Below are 17,994 nucleotides of genomic sequence, written 5' to 3'. Positions count from 1 at the left end.
TGTGACAGTTTTATAGACTAGGTCGTTCGCAGTAATTTTTGTGGGACGAGATAACCTTTTCAGGGACGGCATATTTATCTATAATTTGACATTTTGACCACGTTTAATTCCATTTTTTTATAGCGGTTTGACAAAGAAGGCATTTTTTACATAAATATACGCGTTTATTTGAAAAAAAATATATATATATTTTTTTTCCATTTTCTTTGTTATGATTTGGGGATTTAAAAAAAAAAAATTTCTACAATTTGTTTTCACTATTTTTTTTTTTTTTACACTTAAGTTCCACATGGGACATTAATTTTTATTATCATAGTCTGATCACTGGTGTAATGCATTGAACTGCACAAGCATGGCAATGCATTACACCTATCAGTGTGACGCGAACAGAAGCCTCTTAGACCATGCTACTGGCACGGTCCAACAGGCTTGCCGTAACTGGCTGACCCGGAGGTCATTATCACGACCACTTGCATTGGCAATAATCAGGCTCCTGTGATCACACTGCAGGAGACCTGATCAAGTGGTAGAGAGAGCGCACTTCGTCTCCCAACCTTGTAAATGCTACAATCTGTATTAATCCCGGCATTTAGGGGGTTAAACAGCCATCGACAGGGCGTGAACCAGCACAGGGTATGACAGCATGAGCTCGGCTATCACTTGACCTGAACCTGAATGGAAGTCAGTAGTTGGGCAGTTTGTGTCTCCACTCACATGCAGCTAGCCATAAGCAGCTCATGTCTGGGGGAGGGTGGGCACTTAATTGATCCATCCAGTCCGTTAGCAGGACTATATTGAGCAAGAGACCAGCCCAGGTAGCGTGAAATATTAAACCGAGCTCACAGACATTGGATTCGGGGATAGATATAAAAGACAGCCCAAGATTATAATATATATTTAATTGCCTTAAGGGCATACTAGATAATACACTATATGTAAGATAAGATTTACAGATATGACAGAAATACAGTTACGAGTAAGTTATGGTTACGAGCAGATACACAGATGGATCAGTTACCTTGTTCTTTATCATTAGGCCTGGTGCTATCTCAACACAGGGAAGGCGCTGTGGAGCCACTGGTTTCCTTAGGAAACCTCCATACGTAACACTACGCGACTTCTCAGAGAAAAGACACACTCAAAATGCTCTCATTTTTATGAACCTACAGTATGTACCAGCCGCCTTTGTGACCTAAGACTGGGCTGAACATGGGCTGTGCCTTCAGTTTCCAAAAACTTATAAATTGGCAATTTTCCCCATATCTCCCCCTTCCGAGTGTCCCACACAGAACATTTTTCTAGTTATGATTTGATCTATTTGTGGATAGGAAACACGAAATGTCTGTTTGCTTCCCACGGCGAGTTATTAATTATGCACTGATAGGCACGTCCCACAATTTAGGGAAAATGTGTGATCTGTGTCTCGTCGTCAAGAAGCCGGAAATATGCCTGCCCAATCTGTGGAAGCGAAGCACTCCCCAATATTGTAACTTTTTCCTCTGAGCCATACTGACTATAGAACGCATTTGAAGCTTGTCCTGAATCTTGCAGTTGCCCAGCTAGGGCTGAATTACTTTGTCAGCAAGGGACTTACTCTGGCTAGATCTTCTTCCTTATTCTTAATTGGATACTGTCACCTGAAATTTCATGACCAGATCTGGGTGATTTCTCCTTGTTGCAGGGCAACGATTGTGTAAATGAAAAGCGGGTGTTGACTGACATGTATGAATGTCATATGCCTCATAATATTCCTCACAACCAACAATTAGAAATGTAGTCTACTTCTCCTGATTAGCTATGTCTCTTACCTCATGTGCAGGGCATTGCAGTTGAGATATCCATGGTTACGACCAGTCATACCCCCCTTTTTTACCTATATGGCATTATGGACACAATCATTTACTCTGAAGGTGATAACAGTGTTTTTTGATTATTATATTTATGTTTTGTTCTAGGTTGATGCTGTGATTCAATTGTCAAGGATCTTTTGTTCTATACCCCTGATGAGCCCTATTGTTTGATAAGAGGGCGAAACGCGTAGGGTGCATCCTGGACATATGCAACAGCAGTTTCATGACTTGATACTCTAGACTGACAGTCGACTGAGTAACTCCCCTACAGTATATTTATGACATTGTCTGACAGTAAATTAGTATCTGGACTTGATTGATGTCACACACTGTCTATATGGGCCTTACCTTGGGTGTTTCACTTTACCCACTTTGAATTAGGGCACACGGTTCTTAGTGTGAGTGGAGGGCTATTATAGGATCTCAGCCGACGAGGAACAGGGGCGTCATTAAAGCTTAGGACGCCGACCCCCGTATGATAGGAAGGGTGAGGAGTAAGGGTTTGTGTTTCCCACCTTTCCTTCTCACCATTTTTAAATTATTTTAACATGTGTACCTTGTTTGTGGCATAATTGTGAATAAAAATATTTTTTTAGGTAAAATATTTCGTGGTTAATGAATTAATTCTTTACCTGATATTGCATTTGGTTTATGACTAATTTCCTGGTATGGCTGGATTTCTATCCGGACCTATTAATGAACAGTCTTGGCTAGACGATGCACGTGAAGCCTTTTCAGAATTATCCACAGATGAATGTAGCAATCACCAACCCTCTCTTAAAACCAGATTTTAACAACTCTATATAGCTTATAAAAATAACATTAAATCGTGGTGGGAGGTCCAATCATTGGAGAACTATATTAAACAGCGGGTGGTCCCTAGGGGTTTACGCATACAAATAACTCCAGCGAGCAGGTGTAGATCACCGGAACTCTTACAAAAGTGGGAAGAGGAATCGATCGCTTCCTCAGTCCGTTTCATGACCATTCTTAGAGACGAGGAAAAGATTACGTTAGAAAAAACGTCAGGAAAATTGCAAGAATTAATTAATGAGACGTTAAAACTGAAAAACGAGACCAATTTCAAAACAAGGGAGCTGTCCTTAAAAACTACTGTGGAAAAGTTTAGGACCATGATCAAGGACAGAAAACATAAAAGATTTATAAGAGATCTAGCTGATTTTCGCGATAAACAGGCGTATGCGTTCTTGAGGAAAGCACCTGTGGATATCTCATCCACTGACGGCGAGACCTCGGACGCAGAAGGTAGGGACAATAGTTTTCCTAAACAGAGGGAATATTATAAGAAAAAATGGAGGGGTCAAAACAATTGGAGAAGAGGGAGATATCAAGGGTACCAAAACCAAGGGTACAGAACCCATGGCGAGATGGGTACCCCAAAATCTGTGACATCATCTTCCTCGGCTTCATCTTCCTCCTCCTCTTTTTTAGAGCAAACGAATACGAACACGTACAATCTAAGGAGTGGGGGAGAGTATCGAGCAAAAAAGAGAGGCCAGTAACAAATTAGATTATGATATGCAAATTATCAATCTATCTAGGTATCAGTTATCCCAGGTTGAGGAAAGGGTATTGAGGACAGGTTTGTCCTTTGTCCCTACGACAAAATTTGATGCTTTCAATTGGATTAAAGACATTAATTTATTTGTAAGGAAGTTGAAGTGGAGGAAATATTTTTCCATCTTAGACAAAAAAAGATGTCTTGAACTTGGGGTTACACCTGATATGTTGGAAGATGTGGATATACTAGTTGAGCTCGAAAATGAGGGGAATAGAACTGAGGGCGAGGGTCCGTTTACGGACCTAAGAAGTAGAAGTACGAAAACGCCCCCGATTGGTGATTATACGGTTATTGACGTTTTCTGTAAAATGGTAACGGAAAAGATTAGGAATATCTACCCCAAGAGAAATGTCTCCCTACCTAACTTAACTGAACAGGAGAGTGAAGCCTTACGGTCCCTTGAACAAAATAAATCGATAGTAATTAAACCTTCCGATAAAGGAGGAAACGTGGTACTTATGGACCACGTTATGTACACGGAAATGTGTGAAACCCTGATTAAGGATAGGTCTAGTTATGAATGTCTGAGGGCGAATCCAACTGTTTGTTATCAACAACAACTGAGAGACATCTTGTCAAGGGCTAGGGATAACAGATTGATTTCCTCAACTGAATTTGACTTCCTCTTTCCTAGATTCCCGAGATTGGCGACCTTCTATGCCCTACCGAAAGTCCACAAAGGGACGAACCCAATTAAGGGTAGACCAATTGTGTCGGGCATCGATTCTCTTACCCAGAACTGCAGCACGTATGTGGATCGGGTACTTAGATCATTTGTAACCTCTCTTCCCTCTTATATTAGGGACACCCTGGATCTCCTCACCAAATTGGAAGGGATTGTATTGGAAAAAGACATGATTCTGATGTCTATTGACGTTGAATCCTTATATACTAGTATTCCTCATTCTGCTGGATTACATGCTATTGAACACTTCCTGAAATCACGAGGGAATCAATTTGAAGCCCATAATAAATTTATATTGGAGCTTATGGAATTTATTCTTACTAGGAACATCTTTCTTTTCAAATCCAAATTCTACCACCAGCTCAGGGGCACGGCGATGGGGAGCCCCTGTGCCCCCACATACGCTAATTTGTTCCTGGGCTGGTGGGAGGATACAGTAGTATTTGGAGATGAACTAACTGAGTGGTCCCCCCAGATAGTGTTTTGGGGGAGATACATCGACGATGTATTTATCATCTGGTCAGGAAGTGTTCAATCTTTTGAAACGTTTGTAAGACAACTCAACCTAAATAATTTGGGATTAAGACTTACATACGAAGTGGGGATTGACAAATTGTCCTTTTTGGACATTTTTGTCAAAAAAGAGGTGAATGGTATACTGGAGACCACACTCTTTAGGAAACCAAGCGCCACTAATAATTTTCTGAGATGGGAAAGCCATCACCCCCTGAATTTAAAGAAAGGAATCCCGAAGGGACAATTCATGCGTATACGCTGGAATTGTTCCAAGGAGGAGGAATTCAACAGACAAGCAGTACAACTTGGCAAACGTTTCTTTGATCGGGGGTATCCCAGAAAAACTATTGAGATGGCTTTCTCTCAAGCAGCCCAAGCTGAAAGACAGAGTCTCTTAAATAAAACCAAAAGCAAGGAGGTTGAGAATAAGACTCGTCTTATTGCAACATATGATGATCAGCATTCCCAGGTGATGAGGATTTTGAGGAACCATTGGGGTATCCTCAGACAAGATAAAGAGATTGAGGATTCTATTCATTCCTTTCCATCAGTAACATTTAGGAGGGGCTGTAATATTCGGGACCGATTGGTCAAGAGCCATTATGTCCCTCCTGAAATCAGTGGGGCTAGCTGGCTGACGAAAAGAGAATCTGGCACCTTTAAGTGCCATGCCTGTAAATTTTGCAACTACATAGAAACATCAAAAGAGTTTAAGAGTGTGACGACTGGCAGGATTTATAAGAACCGTACGTTTGCGAACTGCCGGACCCAGGGGGTCATATATCTCTTTACATGTAGCTGCCCTAAAAATTATGTTGGAAAAACAAAACGGCAATTGCGAGTCAGAATAGGAGAACACGGGGGCGTGTCCGAGACATGGTGGCGTGAGGAAGCTTACCTCCAGAGCTCCTGCGCCCACAGCCTTATTTTGCAGACTCCAGCGGTCCCTTCTCACCCGAGATGGCCCCCAAGAAAAGACCGGGCGGTGCCCCCGCCTCCGCATCCCCCGGAGTGAGTCAGAAGCCCCAGGGGAGCCTCTCTAGATACCTGGCGGTGTCGGGCCGGGAGCTCCCGCCGGCGGCCCTGGACAAGATGGCGCCGGCGTCTCAGCAGCGTTCCCCGGCTGGGGATTCCCCTGGAGCGACACGGCGCCCGCCCACAGCCTCTGCAGCAGCTCGGGTGTCGGGTGAAGGGGAGAAGCTGGTGAACGTCACAGCAGGGAGACCGGCGGCGGCAGGTCAAGGTACAGAAGCATGGAGGAGGGGGGGACCCACAGGCACGGCCACACAGCATGTCACTGAGGGGGCAGAGGAGGCCTCGGCATCTGGGGGGGGATCACCTGTGCTGGGATTCCCTACGTTCCTCTGCACCCCTGGTACACCTCCTTCTCTGGGGCAAGCAGAAGACCCCTTGATGACAGGCGACCAGCCCCCTGGCCTCCCCCGGGATGACTTGCAGGCTTTGAGAGAGCTTATATTGGCCCTCCCCAGCAAAAAAGATCTGGAGGATGTGGTGGCCAGGATAGAATCCTCCCAGCAGATGGCGCTGACCACCCTGAGGGAGGAAATGGTGGTGCTGGAAGATAGAATAGAGGCAACAGAGCAAGCACAGGAGTCCCTGGAGGGTAGAATGGAGAGGATTGAACGGGACTGTGAGTCTTCTAATCCCCGCATTAGGGAGCTAGCTCTGCTATTGGACGATCAAGAAAACAGGGGCAGAAGAAATAATATAAGGCTGAAAGGTATACCGGAGGACTGGTCCCAAGATCTGCTGCGCACCAATGTCTTATCCATATTCAATCAAGTCACTGATCGCCCACCTGAGGCCTCCTATCTCTTTGACAGAATTCACAGGGTCGCAAGGCCTGGCCCCAGATCTGCTTCCTTCCCCAGAGACGTTTTATGTCGCCTGCATTACTATGGGGACAGAGAGAGGATTCTTCAGGGAGCCTGGTCGAAGGGCTCTGTGGATGTAGATGGGGCTGTGGTGAAGCTATTTCCGGACGTCTCCAGCCGCACACTATACATGAGACGGTTGCTTCACCCCCTCCTGCTCAAAATCAAAGAGGCAAGCGCCTCGTACAGATGGGGCCACCCCTTTCATCTGATTGTCCGCAAGGGGGACTCCGTGTTCCCATTGAGGAGGCACTCTGAGCTTTCAAAATTGTATGACTTTCTTGGAATACCAGACTGCTCTATCCCGGACTGGATGGAGTGGGAACCTCAGGCCCCTACAGGGCGGCGAAGGAGGAGGGACTGTGTCCGGGCCTCCCCCTGTGATGATTTTGGAGGGTCATGAAATCTCTCGGTTGCTGATGGGTCGGGGAAGTGACCAAAGTGGTGGCTGAATGATCGGGAGAGGAGTATGGTTGGGGGTTGTCTGGGGGTGCCCCCTGACCTCCTGGCTCCGAGGGCAAGTGTTCTGGCCATTCGACAGGCCCAACAGTCCACTGCATACTGACTAATGTTCATTGCAACTTTGATCTGTTGTCGTTGGGTCGTTTGTGGGGCGGGCGGGGGAGGGGGGTCCTGCATTTCCATCTTGGGTGGGAGGGTCCGTGGGAGGTTAATTTGACAGACCCTCCCCGGTTGTTTGGGGTCTGGGTCATCAGGCATAAATAAGTGAGGCGCGGGTTGGAGCTCTGGCCACATGTCAGTTCTTGTCCCTATCTATTCCCAAGCAGTTTCTGGGCTGGTCCCTGGTACTGCGTGCGGCAGAACAGCTGCTTTTCCACTCTCTGTCTTTTCACTTTCTGCTCTTCTACATCTTTCTCTCTTCCCTGCTAAAGGGTCTTTGCTTTCGCTTGCCTATATCCTTTCCACCCCCCCTCTCCCACTCATCCGTTTTCCCTCTCTCTTTCCCCCTCCCTCTTATTTCCCTTTTTTTTTTTTTTTTGTGTGTAACTTGTTGTTTGCTCCTCCAGAGGTCAGTGACGGAGTATGACGAAGCTGAGACAAGCTGATCTTCGGGTGGGCTCACTGAATGTTAAGGGTCTTCACAGCCCGGAGAAACGGTCTATTCTCCTGAACCTACTATGGAAAAACCGAATTCAGGTCGCTTTCCTCCAAGAAACACACTACTGTGAGGCAAAACCATACAAGCTTGCCGATAGAAGGTATCCTGTTGTGCATCATTCACCCTCCCCTGACTCTAGATCCAGGGGCACAAGCATCTTAATGTCCAGTACGCTCCCATGGGAACTGTTGGACTCTCGATCGGATGATCAGGGAAGGCTTCTGATGCTCAAGGGACGCATTGCTACTCAGACTTTCACCTTTGTGGCGGTCTACTTGCCAAATTCGGGTCAATGCCCCACATTGCTGCGTTACCTTGAGCAGATAGAGGAATTCTCTGAGGGTACTCTGGTCCTCGGGGGTGACTTTAATGTTGTGTTGGAGCCGCCGAGGGATAGCTCCAAAGGGGTGTCCAGTGTGCCACATTCGGCACTACGTCGCTTGCGACGGGGTTTACATGACCATCAACTAATAGACGCATGGCGATTGATGCATCCATCAGACAAAGATTTCTCATTTTACTCGGCAGTACATGATTGCTACTCCAGGTTAGACCTCTTTTTCCTCAAACATGGGGATCTACATTCTCTGGTGGCTTCCTCAATCGAGTGCATATCATTCTCTGATCACGCCCTGATCACAATAACTCTATCCCTCGGTTACCCCATCGGGAGGCAGAGTCAGTGGACCCTGAACACTTCGCTACTCGACGAACCGGTGACAATGCAGGAAATAAGGGAGGCCTTGAGGGAATATTTCAGCGGCAGCGGGGGGGGAGAGGTGTCCCCGGGAATTGTCTGGGAGGCACACAAATGTGTGGTGAGGGGACTGTTCATCAAACATGGGGCACGTCTGAAGAGAGAAAGAGAGGCTAAGGTTACTTCCCTTCTGGCAGACATTAGGGAGTTGGAGGCAATCCACAAGGGGTCTCTGGGAGGGGACGTGGGGGCCATTTTGGTCAAGAAGAGGGAGGAGTTGCGGTCCCTGCTATACTATAAGGCTAGGGGAACATTGGCTAGGTGCAGACGGCATTTCTATGAATTTGGCAATAAGAGTGGCAGGGCCCTGGCTAGAGCTCTGAGGACTCAGAGAGCGAGAGGATATGTTTCGAAGGTGCACATCGCGGGAGACAGGTGGGCTACTCTGCCGAAAGACATTGCCTCCGCTTTTAAAGATTTTTATTCCACCCTTTATGCAGTTGATGAGGGGCGGTCTGGGAAGGCCAGGACGGAATTGCGTAGCCGTATACGGAAGTACATCGCGGACTCCGGCTTGGGAGGTCTCAAGCCGGAGGCTGCGGCCGATCTGGAAAGGCCCATCTCGGAGGAGGAATACTGGTCCGCACTTAAAAAATCTCCCACAGGCAAGGCCCCTGGTCCGGATGGTTTCCCTCTGCTCTATTACAAAAAGTTGGATTCAATTTTGATTTCCCCGTTTCTCTCAGCATTTAACCATGGCCCACATGCTGAAGCTGTCCCCTTGCCAAGGGATACCCTGGCTGCTAATATTGTAGTTATCCCTAAAGAGGGCAAAGACCCTACTTCGTGCTCTAGTTACCGACCCATTTCTCTCCTCAACACAGATCTGAAGCTCTTCACTAGGATTCTTCCGGATAGACTTTCCCCATTGCTGGGGGAGATTGTTCACCCAGACCAGGCGGGGTTCATGATGGGTAGGGAAGCAAGGGACAATACGACTAAGGCATTGAACATAATACACAAGGCTAAATCCGATGGGCTGCCTTTGATGCTTCTGTCAACCGACGCAGAAAAAGCGTTCGACAGAGTTAACTGGATTTTTATGGAGGAGGTCTTGCGGGCTGTGGGGTTGGGGAGCATGATGCTTGCTTGGATTTGCTCCCTGTACAGCATCCCTTCGGCAGCAGTCAGAGTGAACGGTCTCCTTTCAGAGAGATTCCCCATTCGCAATGGAACAAGACAGGGCTGCCCTCTCTCGCCCCTGATTTTCATATTGACTCTGGAACCCCTGCTCAGTCGGATCAGAAGCAACGTTAACATTTCGGGCCCTAACGCCTCAGGTTCTACTTATAAAATTGCAACTTATGCGGACGATTTGCTTTTTTTTTATTACCAACCCGCGGGTTTCCCTCCCTAACCTTCTGAGAGAGTTGGAAACATACTCCTCTCTATCCAACTTTAAAATTAATATGTCAAAATCGGAGGCCCTAAATATATCTCTTCCCCTTGAGCAAGTCACATCGCTACAATCCGCGTTCGAGTTTAGGTGGGCTAGCCAGTCCCTGAAGTATTTGGGCGTCCAGTTGACTGCGGACCCTAGTCAAATTTACAAGTTGAATTATCTCCCGCTTCTGCAATCAATTGGGAAAGATTGCGCTAACTGGGGGAAGGGCTACTTCACATGGTTCGGGAGATGTGCAATTTTGAAGATGAATATCCTGCCACGTCTCTTATACCTTTTCCAAGCCTTGCCGATTAGAATCCCTAGCTCTTTCTTCAAGGAACTGGCCTCTCTACAGATCAAATTTATCTGGGCCAACAAGCCTGCGAGACTTTCCCGGTCTCTTTTGTGCAGACCTAAGAGTAGGGGAGGCTTGGGTATCCCAGACCTCAAAAAGTATTATTTGGCCACGCACATGGTTAGGGTATTGGACTGGTGCCGTCATTCCGGCACAAAGCCATGGGTGGCCCTAGAACAGAGTTTCTCGGAAATACATCTCCCGGCCATCCCCTGGCTTTTGAACCTCTCCCTGCCGGCTCTGAGATCCCATCCTACCATTGGCGCCACTCTTGATTGCTGTGCGATAGGGGAGGTCAGACGACTCATTTTGCCAGTGCCTTCTCCTATGACACCCATACTGGGTGACCCGGAATTCCGTCCTGGTCTTTCGGACCCGGTCTTCAGAAAGTGGGTTCAAGGGGGCAAATTCAGAGCTTGTCATCTGGGTAGAGAGGGGGATTGGCTTTCACTAGCGGATATCCGGGGCTTCTTGCCTTCGGGTCCCCTGGGGGATTGGAGGGCTATGCAGTTGAGGCACTACATGCACTCCCTCCCTCGCTTCAGTCGATATGTCGGACCTCCTACGGGATTTGAAAAGTTGTGCCTGGGAGAGGGAGTCTTACGGCACTCACTATCCCTGGTATATAACATGCTATCAGATCCGGGGGATTTGCCCCCCCCGGCCTACCTGCTGCAGTGGGAGAGGGACCTGGGGATTAGTTTATCTGACTCACAAAGAAACAACATTCTCCAGCTGGCACATAGAACCTCGATCAGTTCCAGACTGTTGGAAGCTAACTACAAATTGTTGGCTAGGTGGTACAGGGTCCCGACCAGACTCCATAGAATGTTTCCCTCAGTCGACCCAGTTTGTTGGAGATGCGGTTTGGGGGAGGGTGATTTTATGCACATTTTCTGGTCCTGCCCTTCGTTGCAGCGGTTTTGGTCAGAAGTGGGGGAGGTAATCAGACGAGTGACCGGTACTACTGAGACATTGGGTCCGGAGCTATTCATTCTACAGCTTTCCGAACTCCCGGTCTCTAAATATAGGCGATCTTTGCTTAGATTTCTGGTCGTGTCGGCCAGGTCTTGCATCCCGCTTGGTTGGAAGTCTAATACCCCCCCCACGGTGACACAGTGGGTTTCGCGGATTAACGATCTGATGTACATGGAGGATTTGACATCCTCTATTAACGATCGCCAGGAAGACTTTTATAGGACATGGTTTCCATGGATGGAGTTCACCCACTCGGCGGAGTATGCGGACTTGCTCTTGGAACCTCAGGAGTCGTGATTTACCCCCTTTTTTTTTTTTTTTTTCCCTTCTCTCTCCTTCTCTCTTTCTTTCTCCCCCTCTCTTCTTTCCTTTTCCACACTATTCCCCGATTTTCCTTCCTGCTTACTTCTTCCACCCCTTTCTCTTTTTTTCTCTTTCTCTACAGGCCTTCAATCTTTTTCAGGCTTTAACTTCTTTTTCTTCGCTCTTCTCCCTACTTTCCTAAAGTTGGGTCGGCTTATAAAAGATGTAAACTGGGCCAGACTTGAGTAGTAGTGGAGATGGGAATTGCATATGTGTGCTGACTGTTTGTATATATATTACCGTCATTTCTGTAATAATACCTGCGTCCCAGTTGGGAGCAGGGGATGTATTGTTTGATACGAGTTTGGCTTTAAAATAAAGAATTTAAAAAAAAAAAAAAAAAAAAAAAAAAAGAATAGGAGAACACTTGGGGGACATTCGGAATAAAAGGGATACGCCAATAGCCAGACACATGAATGAGGAACATAATGGTAGTTATGAGGGTGTCAAATTTAAATCTATAGAATCTGTCCCAGAACCGGAGAGAAAAGGGGACTGGGACAAAATTTTGCTGCAACGGGAGGCGAGGTGGATTTTCTGGTTGGGCTCTGTGTATCCGGATGGCCTGAATGAGCATATAAGCTATACTAGCTTTATTTAATTTGATAGAAGTGATCTTGACCATACCTTTAAAATAGACTTGGCCCGTAGTAGGCCTTTTTGTGAAGCTATGTCCACTTATTGATCTTGGATATCGGGCATTTGTATTGTCGCCTATACATATGACACAATCAGGTAGCCAGTGGTTTCTGTGACTGCCTTATGTTGTTTTATAAATTGAATACTGTTATCTTCCTTCAGGGGTGGTTTTGAAGACACCCCCCGTTTTTGACCTCGTTCTGTCTTAATCGTATATATATATTGTGTGTTATGACTTGGTTGGATCTATTGGGGTCTTATGGGCACAAATGGTATCCTCATTTTGGCTATTTTTGCCCTTATCTATTAGATAAGTGCGGCGGACGTTTTGATCTCCCTATAAGTCTTACCGCCAGGAGCATAGTATTGCGTGTGCACCTTGTGCGAGCACGCTGAAGCTCCATATATCTAAGTTCTAAATTTGAGAGTGTACGCATGCGCGGACCTTCTGCGCATGCGCGGTGTGCTAGGAACCTCCGGACAAACGGAACCATTCCCCGCAGTCTTAGAATTGGTGGGGTATGTGCTCTGCGCTGCAAAACCCGGAAGTGACGTTACGGGAGCGGCTGATCAGCTGTTGTTTTGGCGCGCAGTATGAGGTTTAAAAGCCGATGAAGGCTGTCATGCTCTAGCACACCCGTACCGGACACATATCGCTGCCCAGGTGACACTGCTCCTCCAGGTAATTGCCTTGTCGTAAACAAATTTCTTTGTATTGTTATCCATGATATGTATTACTGGTAGTATTCGTAGAATGGGATTAAGTCCTGAGGTTTGTGTGGCACCTATTAAGGTTCCCATAGCCCGGTTGGGGCGTACCTTTTGTTTATGTGTGCATATATGTTTTTAAAGGGAATACGGGCTTTCCTGAGTACCATCATACAGGAGAGTGAACCCTGATTGCGGGATGAATTTCTAAGAGTGCTGACATCTTTTTCTAACCACACCAGGTACTATCTGGGCATTGTTTCTGTAAAAAATATGTATACTATTTATGTTTTGTGAACTAGGCAGATATAGCTGGATTGTTTATCTAGGAATTGCCCTTATTGGGCGTATGGACTTTTGTATGGGGTTCTTTTGGGTATTTACTCCGGTGAAACAGACAGAGGGGATGTGACTGGTATGCCCTGTATTGACTTTTCATTATTTGAACTGGCTATACCCCTTTCTTCATTTAGGCACTAGTAGAGGTGCCGCCTAGACTGGGAACTGGATCGCTGTGAGGGAAGATTGTCCCTCTGGAGGACATTTGTACCATCATTTGCGAGATTGAGCCTTTACTATAGGAGGACTTTCTAATATTGCTGACCTATCTCCCTAACTGGATCAGGTATTATTTGGGTATTATTTCCATAGACACATATGAACATCTCTTATGTCCTGTGAAACAGACAGGGATAGCTGAAGGGCGGTCCTTCCTTTCTTGAGGACGTCCTCATTAAGTGTATGGACTTAATTATGGATTTATGTGGATGACTCACAGTTTTGAAATGGAGAGAGGGGTTTTGATCTGTTTGTCCTAATTTGATCCCTCACAGATTTGCACATTCTTATATGGGGGTGAATAACTCCCGGGATATCCCATATTTGGTTGAGGGACAAGTCCATAACCCGGGACTATTTTTACAGGTATATATATATTTGTCCATAAGTTTCTTACCCTGTTGTGTGCAGGATGTATGTAGTTACTAGACACCCTGCATGTGTGTATATTTACAGCTATACTTCTACCTACACTCATATATTAAGTATGTTTTGTACTGTTAGATGCGGTTTCCTGGTCTGCAAATTTGGAGGACAAGTTATTAACAGGATATAAGATTGTCCTGGTTCAACTTATTACCGGTCAGTACTATCCTTGTCTTTCCCCCCCCTTTTTTACCCCCCTTTTTTTTACCTATATGGCATTATGGACACAATCATTTACTCTGAAGGTGATAACAGTGTTTTTTGATTATTATATTTATGTTTTGTTCTAGGTTGATGCTGTGATTCAATTGTCAAGGATCTTTTGTTCTATACCCCTGATGAGCCCTATTGTTTGATAAGAGGGCGAAACGCGTAGGGTGCATCCTGGACATATGCAACAGCAGTTTCATGACTTGATACTCTAGACTGACAGTCGACTGAGTAACTCCCCTACAGTATATTTATGACATTGTCTGACAGTAAATTAGTATCTGGACTTGATTGATGTCACACACTGTCTATATGGGCCTTACCTTGGGTGTTTCACTTTACCCACTTTGAATTAGGGCACACGGTTCTTAGTGTGAGTGGAGGGCTATTATAGGATCTCAGCCGACGAGGAACAGGGGCGTCATTAAAGCTTAGGACGCCGACCCCCGTATGATAGGAAGGGTGAGGAGTAAGGGTTTGTGTTTCCCACCTTTCCTTCTCACCATTTTTAAATTATTTTAACATGTGTACCTTGTTTGTGGCATATTTGTGAATAAAAATATTTTTTTAGGTAAAATATTTCGTGGTTAATGAATTAATTCTTTACCTGATATTGCATTTGGTTTATGTCATATAGTGACTGTTAGTAAGATGCTCATGGCTATGACCATGAGCAACTTACTAACTGTCAATATATGAGTGGTCATAACCATGGATACCTAAGCTGCAATGCCCTACACATGAGGTAAGAAACATAGCTAATCAGGAGAACTATACTACGTTTCTAATTGGAGGTATTTGCTAATATTAGTAGTACATCTACTACATATTGGTATAGGATCTTGAAGATGGGAATACAAGTTTAACTCTAATGTACCCTACAGTCATGGCCAAAAGTTTTGAGAATGCTACAAATATTAATTTGTACAAAATCTACTGCTTAAGGTTTTTAATGGCAATTTGCATATACTCCAGAATGTCATAAAGAGTGATCAGCTTAACAGCAATTACTTGCAAAGTCAATATTGGCTAAGAAAATGAACTTTAACCCCCAAAACACATTTCAACATCATTGCATTCCTGCCTTAAAAGGAGCAGCTAACATTGTTTTAGTGATTGTTCCATTAACACAGGTGTGGGTGTTGATGAGGACAGGGCTGGCGATCAGTCATGATTAAGTAAGAATGACACCACTGGACACTTTAAAAGGAGGCTGGTGCTTGGTATCATTGTTTCTCTTCTGTTAACCATGGTTATCTCTAAAGAAACACGTGCAGCCATCATTGCTCTGCACAAAAATGGCCTAACAGGGAAGAGTATCGCAGCTACAAAGATTGCACCTCAGTCAACAATCTATCGCATCATCAAGAACTTCAAGGAGAGAGCTTCCATTGTTGCCAAAAAGGCTCCAGGGCGCCCAAGAAGGACCAGCAAATGCCAGGACCGTATCTTAAAACTGTTTCAGCTGCGGGATCGGACTACCAGCAGTGGCGAGCTAGCTCAGCAATGGCAGCAGGCTGGTGTGAGTGCTTCTGCACGCACTGTGAGGCGGAGACTGCTTAACCAAGGCCTGGTTTCAAGGAGGGCAGCAGAGAAGCCACTTCTCTCCAGAAAAAACATCAGGGACTGACTGATATTCTGCAAAAGGTACAGGGAGTGGACTGCTGAGGACTGGGGTAAAGTCATTTTCTCAGATGAATCCCCTTTTCGATTGTTTGGGACATCTGGAAAACAGCTTATTAGGAGAAGAAGAGGTGAGCGCTACCACCAGTCTTGTCTCATGCCAACTGTTAAGCATCCTGAAACGATTCATGTATGGGGTTGCTTCTCAGCCAAGGGAATCGGCTCACTCACAGTCTTGCCTAAAAACACAGCCATGAATAAAGAATGGTACCAGAATGTCCTCCAAGAGCAACTTCTCCCAACTGTCCAAGAGCAGTTTGGCGCCCAACAATGCCTTTTCCAGCATGATGGAGCACCTTGCCATAAAGCAAAGGTCATCACTAAATGGCTCATGGAACAAAACATAGAGATTTTGGGTCCATGGCCAGGAAACTCCCCAGATCTTAATCCCATTGAGAATTTGTGGGCAATCATCAAGAGACGGGTGGACAAACAAAAACCAACGAAATCTGGCAAAATGCAAGCATTGCTTATAAAAGAATGGACAGCTATCAGTCAGGATTGGGTCCAGGAGTTGATTGAGAGCATGCCAGGGAGAATTGCAGAGGTCCTGAAGAAGAAGGGTCAACACTGCAAATATTGACTTGCTGCATTAACTCATTCTAACTGTCAATATAACCTTTTGGTACTCATAATATGATTGCAATTATATTTCTGTATGTGATGTAAACATCAGACAAACACAATTAAAAACCAGAGGGCATTTTGGTGTCATTCTCAAAACTTTTGGCCATGACTGTACTGTCTGGCACAACAAAGTCTATCACTAACAACACACGTTACAATCCATATTGCACCTTATTAACATTTATCATAACAATCACATAGGGAAAGGTGGGCAATATGTCCTTTCCTTACATATTCATTAATCACAGTGTGCTGACGCATTGTTTATGTACTGTATATGCTGTGTATTGGCCACATGGCGCATGTCCAAGCTCCAAACTAAAGTGGTGAGCTAGAACCATTTCTTTTGTTCTTCTATTGGCCACATAGCAGATTTGTGCACCTGTACTAATATTGAATATTACAGGTCCTATTTTTTCTTCCAATACACTTAGCGGATCGGCCACTTTGATCAGTCTTCCTACTCCTATCGCCCCCTGCCGGCTCTTCAAACTATGTTGTCTATGAAACTGCAGTATTTCACACCCGACCTCTGGCCACAGCAGCCACGTGCAATACTACGGACATCGTGGTTCTCATCACTTAGCCTGATGCCATGGCATGTGACTACTGTGGCTACTGATTCACTGCAGTGACACGTGCCATCAGCCAACGCTGGAAACTCACGTTAATCTACATCATTGGTGGTTAGTAGAAGATACATAACGCTTGGAACTCTACATGCACTGGACATTATTAATGATGTATGCAGCTTACATAGAGAAACCTGGGAAGGGATGGGCTGTACACAGCGGTGTAGGGCTGCGTGATCGGGGTTAGGGATGTGGGGGATTCTTGCTGTGTATACAGTACAAGCACAGTGGATGGGATTTATAGAAACCTTGTTTGTAGCGCTGCAGAAACTGACCTGCAGTGAGAGTTTCCTATCCGCCGCAGGTCAATTACTCGTGTGGATACGCACCCGCGCGGGAGTACGCGTCCATAATGCCACATAACGCTGGTGGCGGGCACATACCCTCACAGACAGTGATGGCATCCACGGGCAGGAAAGGGACATATGGCCTGACATCCACACAGCTCTGGGAGGCACAGGCTGGCACAAGCGTCACCAGGAAGAGTTGACAGTTGGAGGACTTCCTTCACATGAGTGCAGGGCTATGCCAGGCAGGGGCAGCCAGTGACTGAGCACTGCAGGGCCAGCACCCCAGCCCTGGCGGCGGCGGGATACCGGTCAGCACTCTCACCTGGCCGCCTCTTCAGCTCCGCAGTCACCGGGGCTTCCTCACAGACCGCCTGCTCCTGTCAGGCGCCTCGGCAGCTGCAAACTTCTCCGGCCCTCACTGCGGGCTCCTGGGGGGGCATGTGACAGGCAGGACGCCGGCCATGAACACCAGTCACTGCCAATACTGGACCAAGCAGGGTCCAGAAATAGAACAGCACCTAGGATGGAAATGGAAGCGCTCGTCTCTACGTCACCGTGACGTCAGGTGGGCGGGGCCAGAGTCGGAACTGCGCGCGGCGCCGGAGGAAACAGCCGGGTGCTTCCTGAGCTCGGAGCTCGCCGGTGGTGGCCATGTCGGCTCTCAGTGCCGGCTCTCACGGTGTCATTATTCCAGGCTCTTAGCTGTGCAGTGAGGGCCTCATTCACTTGTACAGGC

General features: G+C 46.3%; 1 protein-coding gene across 4 annotated transcripts in view; it reads right to left on the bottom strand.

Moving 5' to 3' along the window:
* The window catches only part of DCAF6 (DDB1 and CUL4 associated factor 6), a 254,186-nt gene extending 236,398 nt beyond the window's left edge, over positions 1-17,788 (bottom strand). For 3 of the 4 annotated variants that reach the window (XM_075335790.1, XM_075335791.1, XM_075335792.1), the window contains exon 1: positions 17,352-17,370. The gene's annotated coding sequence lies outside the window, so the exon portion shown is untranslated. Of the gene's footprint in view, positions 1-17,351; positions 17,371-17,580 lie in introns of those variants that run through there. The other variant, XM_075335793.1, reaches the window with a different exon arrangement.
* Positions 17,789-17,994: the final 206 nt, after the last annotated feature.

The sequence above is a fragment of the Anomaloglossus baeobatrachus genome, chromosome 2, assembly GCF_048569485.1.
Source record: "Anomaloglossus baeobatrachus isolate aAnoBae1 chromosome 2, aAnoBae1.hap1, whole genome shotgun sequence".
Lineage (NCBI taxonomy): Eukaryota > Metazoa > Chordata > Amphibia > Anura > Aromobatidae > Anomaloglossus > Anomaloglossus baeobatrachus.
The sequence above is the reverse complement of the archived record's forward strand: the minus strand, read 5'-3'. Positions and strand labels throughout refer to the sequence as shown.